At 40.1% G+C, this 6762-nt stretch overlaps 1 long non-coding RNA gene across 8 annotated transcripts in view; it reads left to right on the plus strand.

The window, feature by feature from the left end:
• The first annotated feature begins 2287 nt into the window (after positions 1 to 2287).
• The window catches only part of LOC106020393 (uncharacterized), a 43499-nt gene continuing 39024 nt past the window's right edge, over positions 2288 to 6762 (plus strand). For 3 of the 8 annotated variants that reach the window (XR_011811250.1, XR_005267950.2, XR_011811252.1), the window contains exon 1: positions 2288 to 2852. This is a non-coding gene — a long non-coding RNA (uncharacterized lncRNA). The remainder of the gene's footprint in view (positions 2853 to 6762) is intronic. The other 5 variants (XR_005267954.2, XR_005267946.2, XR_005267942.2 and 2 more) reach the window with 5 other exon arrangements.

Below are 6762 nucleotides of genomic sequence, written 5' to 3' on the forward strand. Positions count from 1 at the left end.
CCACAGGGGAAAAAGAAAAATCTTCCTATTGTAGCAGACCTCAAAATAATTCAAAATGTCTGCCAGTAATTAAATCCATTACATTAGCAACAGGTGGTGAAGCTGTAATTTTTTCACATCTGTTATCATTTTCATAAGCCAATATGTATTCATTGCAAGTGCTGTGTAAACCACAGAGCAGAGAGGGCTGGGGTGATGGCTGTCATCCAGGCAGCCGCTGGGCTCACTCCTGTAGTCTTCTGAAGAGCAGAGCAGAGGGGATATGAGGATACATGCTGGGCTGGAAAGGGTTTGGGCAGGATCCAAAAGGGTGGAAAGGCAAGGATTTTAAAGAGAGGGAAGAGATTTCATAGGTTCTTATTTGACTGAAAGAGGAAAGGAAGAATAAGAAAGAAAAAGGAAAGCAGGTTTCTGTTTAAAGCATTACCCTAACATTTGTTTTGGTTCCTTACTATACCATAGACTTCCTGTCCTGGGCTGGAGCACGTTTCTTGGTCCCAAATCTCAGCTCAGTCCCCTTAACCTCCAGGAGACGAGATGGTCTTGCCCAACTATCCAGATGTACCTACTTTATTTGGCTTCAGTAGTTAAAGAGAAAAAGAAAAAGCAATTGATCCTGATTTGCTCTGTTACCAGGTCCTTCAGGACATCAGCTAATATCTATCAGATGTTTGCCATAACTGAGGCCTCACCAAAATTTTGGGGTTTGATGCAATCAGTATTTTACAATGAAAAAGTGTTTAATGAAGAATGCCATATAGTACTTGCAAGTTGTACAGGTTCAGAAACTGGGAATTCTTATTGCAGAATGATAAACAGATGAGAGGTTATTTAGAGTTTTTTTGGACCCCTGCATCAGTAACAAATATAATGAACCCAACACTGTCCCATGTTCCAGTCTGAAGCTTGACAAGACCTGAAGCATCTCTCTAAAACACAGTAGTAGTTGATACCTAGTTTGGATATATCTGCACATTTTCCAGTAAACCTATAGTCACTCTTTCTGCTCACACACTGTTTATACAAAATATCATCGTTAACCAGACTGCTGAATTTGTAGTATAGACCAGCTGAAGTTGATGTTTTATAAATAATAAAACAGTGTGGTATGCAACTCAAAGCCATGCATTATTATATTGAGCACAAGATTGAGAATATCAATTTGTCAGTGTGTACAGCTAATTCAGATTTGTATTCTGTGTGAAGAGAGACATACAAAAGCTTATGTGAAGTACCTACTTCATCCTATTGCAATACTAAGGATACTAACTATTGCATTGGGCTACTGTTTTGTAGTCAGTAACTTTTACTGTAGTTTAAAACTTAAAACTGTAGTTTAAACAAAAAGTATATAACAGAAAGTTATTTTTAGAGGAATTTCTTTAGTGGTATACCTGGTCCATGATAATAAATAAATTGCTCTAATTCTATTCAAAGAATCATCATTTAACTCTATTAATTTTTGAACTAACAAACTGGTGCAGTCTTTTTTTTTTTAATGTTAAGGACTGTCAGTAAGCTGAGGTTTCTTTTCTGAGAATTCTTGTGAAGGGCAGAGTTTACCCCGCAGCCTCTGGGTGAAAGCAGAGTTCTGGGTGGTAATAGAAATGGGTGCAGACCCAGTCAGTCCGGGCATTATTTCTCTCTTCCTCCTCCTCCACTTCACATCCTTCATTTTGCTTTCTCTTGAAGCTGGGCTTTGGAGGAGTGTTATACTTGTGGAGGATTGTGAAAAAAACACCAGGTCCCCTCTTCTGGATGCGAGAGGCCCCTGCACCTGCTCTGCTCCCCTCCTGCCCAGCTCCTTCAGATACACCAACAACCCTGTTAACCCCTGCCAGTAGTGCAATCACTAATTCAGCCCAGCCATTCTTGCCCAAAGGCATCTGAGATCTGTCCAAGGTCCCCCTGGACACCACCTCAGCTCCTGGTGGGAAGGAGATCTCCAGCAGTGGCTCACATTAATTCATTTGCCAGGGCAGCAGCAGGGCCCACAGGCAGCCCCCTGCTGTTATTCCAAACAGCAAATGAGCAGGAGAAAGGAAAAACTCTCTGATGTCCCATTCCCTCTATCCCAAAAGCTGGATTACTAGACATTAATCTGTGGGATGATCTTTGCCCAGGTGAGGCCAGTGTCACAATTCTCAAGTACTGTTCTTCACTGAAATCACTAACTTCAGAGTTTCCTGTGATGACACAGGGAGTCTCCAGCCTTGCAAGGGAATGAGCCAAAGCAGATTCAGTGGTCTTTGGGGAACCATAGATTATTTGTGAGCCTTAGCAGTGTTATTTGATTATTTGTCTTCAAGGCTTGTGTGGTGAAGGCAGGCTTCCTGGGAAATTATTACATGCTGCTCAGTGATTCACTGACTGTTGGCCACAACACTGTTAGTAACCAATTTATCAGAATCCCTTTGAAATCCTTCCCTCTATTAACATTTCAGCAGTTCCATTCCTTTGTAAATCCACAGTAGTTGTGTTACTCAGGATGATTGTATGAAAATGGTTTCAAACACAATGATTACATATTGAGCAGATGAGCTGTCTTGGCTTTATGTCACAGCCCATCTGCCTGTTTTAAATAGGCTTCCTGCATCATGCCATTTCCCTTCATTGGGTAGGCAGTAAAAATGACTGCTTGCACATAGCATCCTCATTCCATCTGACCTTTTCAGAGTGTTATTCCACTCAGTATACTTCAAAGTTTGTATTTCCTTCTGCAAATATCATTTGAATCTGATTCCGTTTTGGCAGCAGGTGCCATTACAACAAAAGCTGTCCCTTCTTTGTCTCCCTACGTTTAGTGTGGAGGCTGAAGTACAACACATCAGCCAGAGCTGCTGGAGGCTGAGGTAAGCCCAGGGAACAAACTTCAAAGCTGGATCCCACAGGGATCTGAATTGTATTTAAGATGGAGATGTATAGGTCTTGACTGGATGTTCAGCACTGGATGACATATATACTTGAATTTGGACTGGGATCAGATGAAAGGTTAAACTGAATATGACTAGACAGTCCTTTGTGGGCATCCATCTACGGTCAGTTCTTAAAAGGCAAATATTTTCATTCCAGGTTTTATAATTCCTACTATTTACACTAGTTTAGATGAACACTTTGCATTGTGATAGAGCAGCCACAAGGTGTCAATGTAACGTAGCAGATTTGTAGTAAGGATTTGCTAATACAACATCATTTGACTGTTAACACGATTAAAACCTGCCTTCTGGTGGGTTACTTGAATAGCTAATTGCAAAAAAATCAGGTCAGGTCGCAACTTCTGTACGTGATTTATTTCATCAAAGTCCTCTTCAGGATATAATCTACAGACTATAAATATTGTAGCACTGTGTTTTAGAACGAATGGCTGACCAAATGGGATGTTAAACTGGTGGGAGTGAATTAATTTTTGGTAAAGTATGAGAAGTGGCCATAAGCAAAGAATACAACATGCAAATAAATTAACTCCTCACAGTAAGGAGTCAATATATCTAGATGAACTGGTGCATGTGTCCAATTAGAGGAGGCGTAATGACTGGTAAGACAAGAAAAAGATGGAAAAGCAATATTAATGAGTTCCATTTCTTCTCTTTTAGATGCAGATCTTTGTGTGTCATTAAATATAAAGGGAAAAGCTTTAAAAAAAAAAAAAAAAAGTCAAAGCAAAAACTGAATTCTGAATTACAAAGGATGTGGAAGCAATTCAGTTTTGTACCCCAACAGGGGGTTAGGATCTAGGGAAGGAGGGTCTGTTAGAAATGAGAATGAAAGCCTGTTAGGAAAATGACTCCTAGAACTGTGAATCTCTCTCTCTTTGAAGTATGCATTAATGGGTTTGGGCTAAGAATTTTCAAAGGGGTTAAGGACTTAGCTCCTACTGAATGTCAGTGACATTTGGACACTTCATTGCCATAGTCTCCTTTGAAAATCTCAGCTTAGAATATTAATTTTAATGTATCTTTTCCACTGTAGTATGTGGGAGCAGATTCATGACAGAGATGAACAGAGAAGCTGCAAAAGAAAAGTTTCTTTGTATGAGTCTTTCTTTATAAATTATTGTACTTTACTTAATCTACTCAGTCAAGTACAAAAGTATATAATAGTAGGTGGCCGAGCAGAGGATATTACATTATGTGACATCCTTCCCTTGTGTTAATGACTCTCTGCATTGTGCTTTGCACTAAGTGGAGGGCACTGACTAGCAGATAATACAGTAAAGAAATCTTTGGATACATTTCTTAAAAGGACAAATGGAAGATGTTTATGCAAAGAACTGGTCCTCTCAGGTTCTAAACCAGCTGTGACACCAGGCTGTCCTTTGAGAGATATTTTATTGGGCAACAGATCAGTGTTGGAGGTCAAGAGAGCAATAGCAATAGATGCATCATGTTCTCTGGGTACTCCCCAGGGGCAGGCTGGGACAATAGCTAGAAAAACTGTAAAGTCTGTGGGAATAAAACTCATATTGTTCTTATCCTTCTCTTTTGTATTTCATTTTCTTATCATACATCTTAACAAGAGGAGAGGTACATCCGCAGTACTGGTGTGAGTGTGATTAAAGTGCTACAGGACACTTTTAAGCTCTTCAGAATGGGAGGATTTTGAAAACATGGGTTTGCAAATTGATAGTGGCAACTCAAAGTGATGGAAAAACCAGCAGAGAAACACCACTGCTGGTCACTTGTTTAATACGTTGGGATCACCTTGCTGTCAGAGACTTGGTCTCAAGTTGGTCTTCAAGTGGAGAAGAGAAAATATTCTTGCTCCCCTTTAATGGTCTAGTGACACTGTGGGTTTTAAATACTCTTTTTCTTTTACCTCTCCTCAAAGGAAAACAATTCTGAGCATTTTCTTTCTTGGAACAAACTGAACAAAAACTAAAGGGTTTTGCCTTTTTTGTCTGTGTGTGTATGTGTTTATTTTAATTGCTGTTGTGCTGAAGACAACATAAAATATAAAAACGTGTGCTGTTAGGAAGATTTGAGGATAGAAGTGAAATTGAATGGAAGCTCATTTTAGGGCTGGGAGAATGAATGCTGAAAAAAACACATGTACCTGAGCTGGGATGTAAAATGTCTCAGTGAACACGTCATTCGATTTCTAACAAAAGTTTCTACTTCCATGTTTTTGTCACTACCCTTGGTGTAAAAAGCAATAGTTTTTTCATTTGTTTGTTTTTGTTGTTTTAGAAAAATCTCAGGCCCACCGTAACCTATAAAATTGGTTACTGTTACTGAAGTACTTATTCCTAGACAAGAGCCCAAATCAAAGGGTTAGATATGTGTAAATCCAAAACGACCATCTTTATGAAACCACAAAGTGCCTCTCCTGACAAATGCCCAGGTTTCACCATGTATATTCCAGTCAACCTGTCACCAACCCCAGCTGTGGTATCTGCCTCTGAAAAATGAACACTGCTTTTCAGCAGAGGAAGCTCAGAACGTATAGCACCGCTTCTCTGTGTTTAACATGGTTTTATCCAGCCTGGACTAGGGAAAACATTTTGTGAGATGATGAGACTGAAGTTCCTTCTTTTATGCTAAAACTATCACATGCCCAAACACTCAAACTGTGTCACCTGAGCAAGAATCTAGTGGTGTTTCATAATTATCTATTATACCCAACCTGATATTTTCCTACCAGCTTGAAGCATAGATAAAATTAGCTCATGTTTATCTACAATAAATACTTATCCTGAAGGATGCTGATCGGTATCCTCCCAGGTCTTCCAGGCCTTCTCAGTATGGTCTTAATGTCCCTATGTGAGCATTAGTAGGTTTATTACAGCTGTGTCTGGGAGCCATTTCCTGGATAATGATTTGGTTTTCTTGGCTCTGAACAGCAAGGGAGTTCTTGTCCCACTGTATTTACAGTCTCAGAGATAACACATGGGTCCATACAGCTCTGGCATCACATGGAAGCCTTGAGCCAATATATGATCAGCACAAATGGCAATGATCCTAGTGCATCAGCAAGCCTGACTGCCACCAGATCTCCAGTAGGGAAAGCAAAGCTTTGAGGAAAGATGAGAAGGAAGACATTGTTACAGCTGTGTAGTTTCACTGAGCCCCAGTGGCTGCATGGAAGGAAAGGGCAAGGACACCTGTGAGAAAACCTAACAGCTAAGTAATCAGAAAGCATACATCCATCAGCTTGTATGTGATGGATCAGGAACCAGGTCTCTTTCATAGTGGAAGAATGGATTTACTGTTGAAACAATAGATTGTGAAGTGGGAAACTTCCCAACTTGTACAGATTCTAGTTTTGTGCACTTGGAGATGTACCTTTTAATTTTTTGACCCTTTAAGGAGGAGTCAGCCATGAGGAAACGATTTCACTTCCACCACAACCAGCCACTCCAGACTTTGAGTCATCCTAGGTTTTCCCTAGCCTGGAGTGTTTGTTCTAAGAAGGTGCTCTTTCAAAGCAAGGCACCCACTTTAAATTCAGTAGGCTGCTTTCTTCACAGATTGCAATGTTTTGGCAGTTCAGGCAAACATAGATTAGATGTGGGTGGTGTTATTCATGATATGAATCATATAAGGTGGTTTAGAAGTGCATTGTCTTCTGCTTCATGTTACCCAAATGGGGACCTTAAGATCAATCCTCAGACTGTCAGCAGCTTTCTTGCAGCAGAGCCGCTTGTCTGGGTCCATGTCTATCCACATCCGCAGACAAATTTACCAAGAAAGAAGCTGTAAATGATTTCTTTCTGTTCATACCCTTCACAGATATTTTTCTACAATACTCAACTTCCAGCACTGT

Source organism: Anas platyrhynchos, chromosome 9 (assembly GCF_047663525.1).
Source record: "Anas platyrhynchos isolate ZD024472 breed Pekin duck chromosome 9, IASCAAS_PekinDuck_T2T, whole genome shotgun sequence".
Taxonomy (NCBI): Eukaryota; Metazoa; Chordata; class Aves; order Anseriformes; family Anatidae; genus Anas; species Anas platyrhynchos.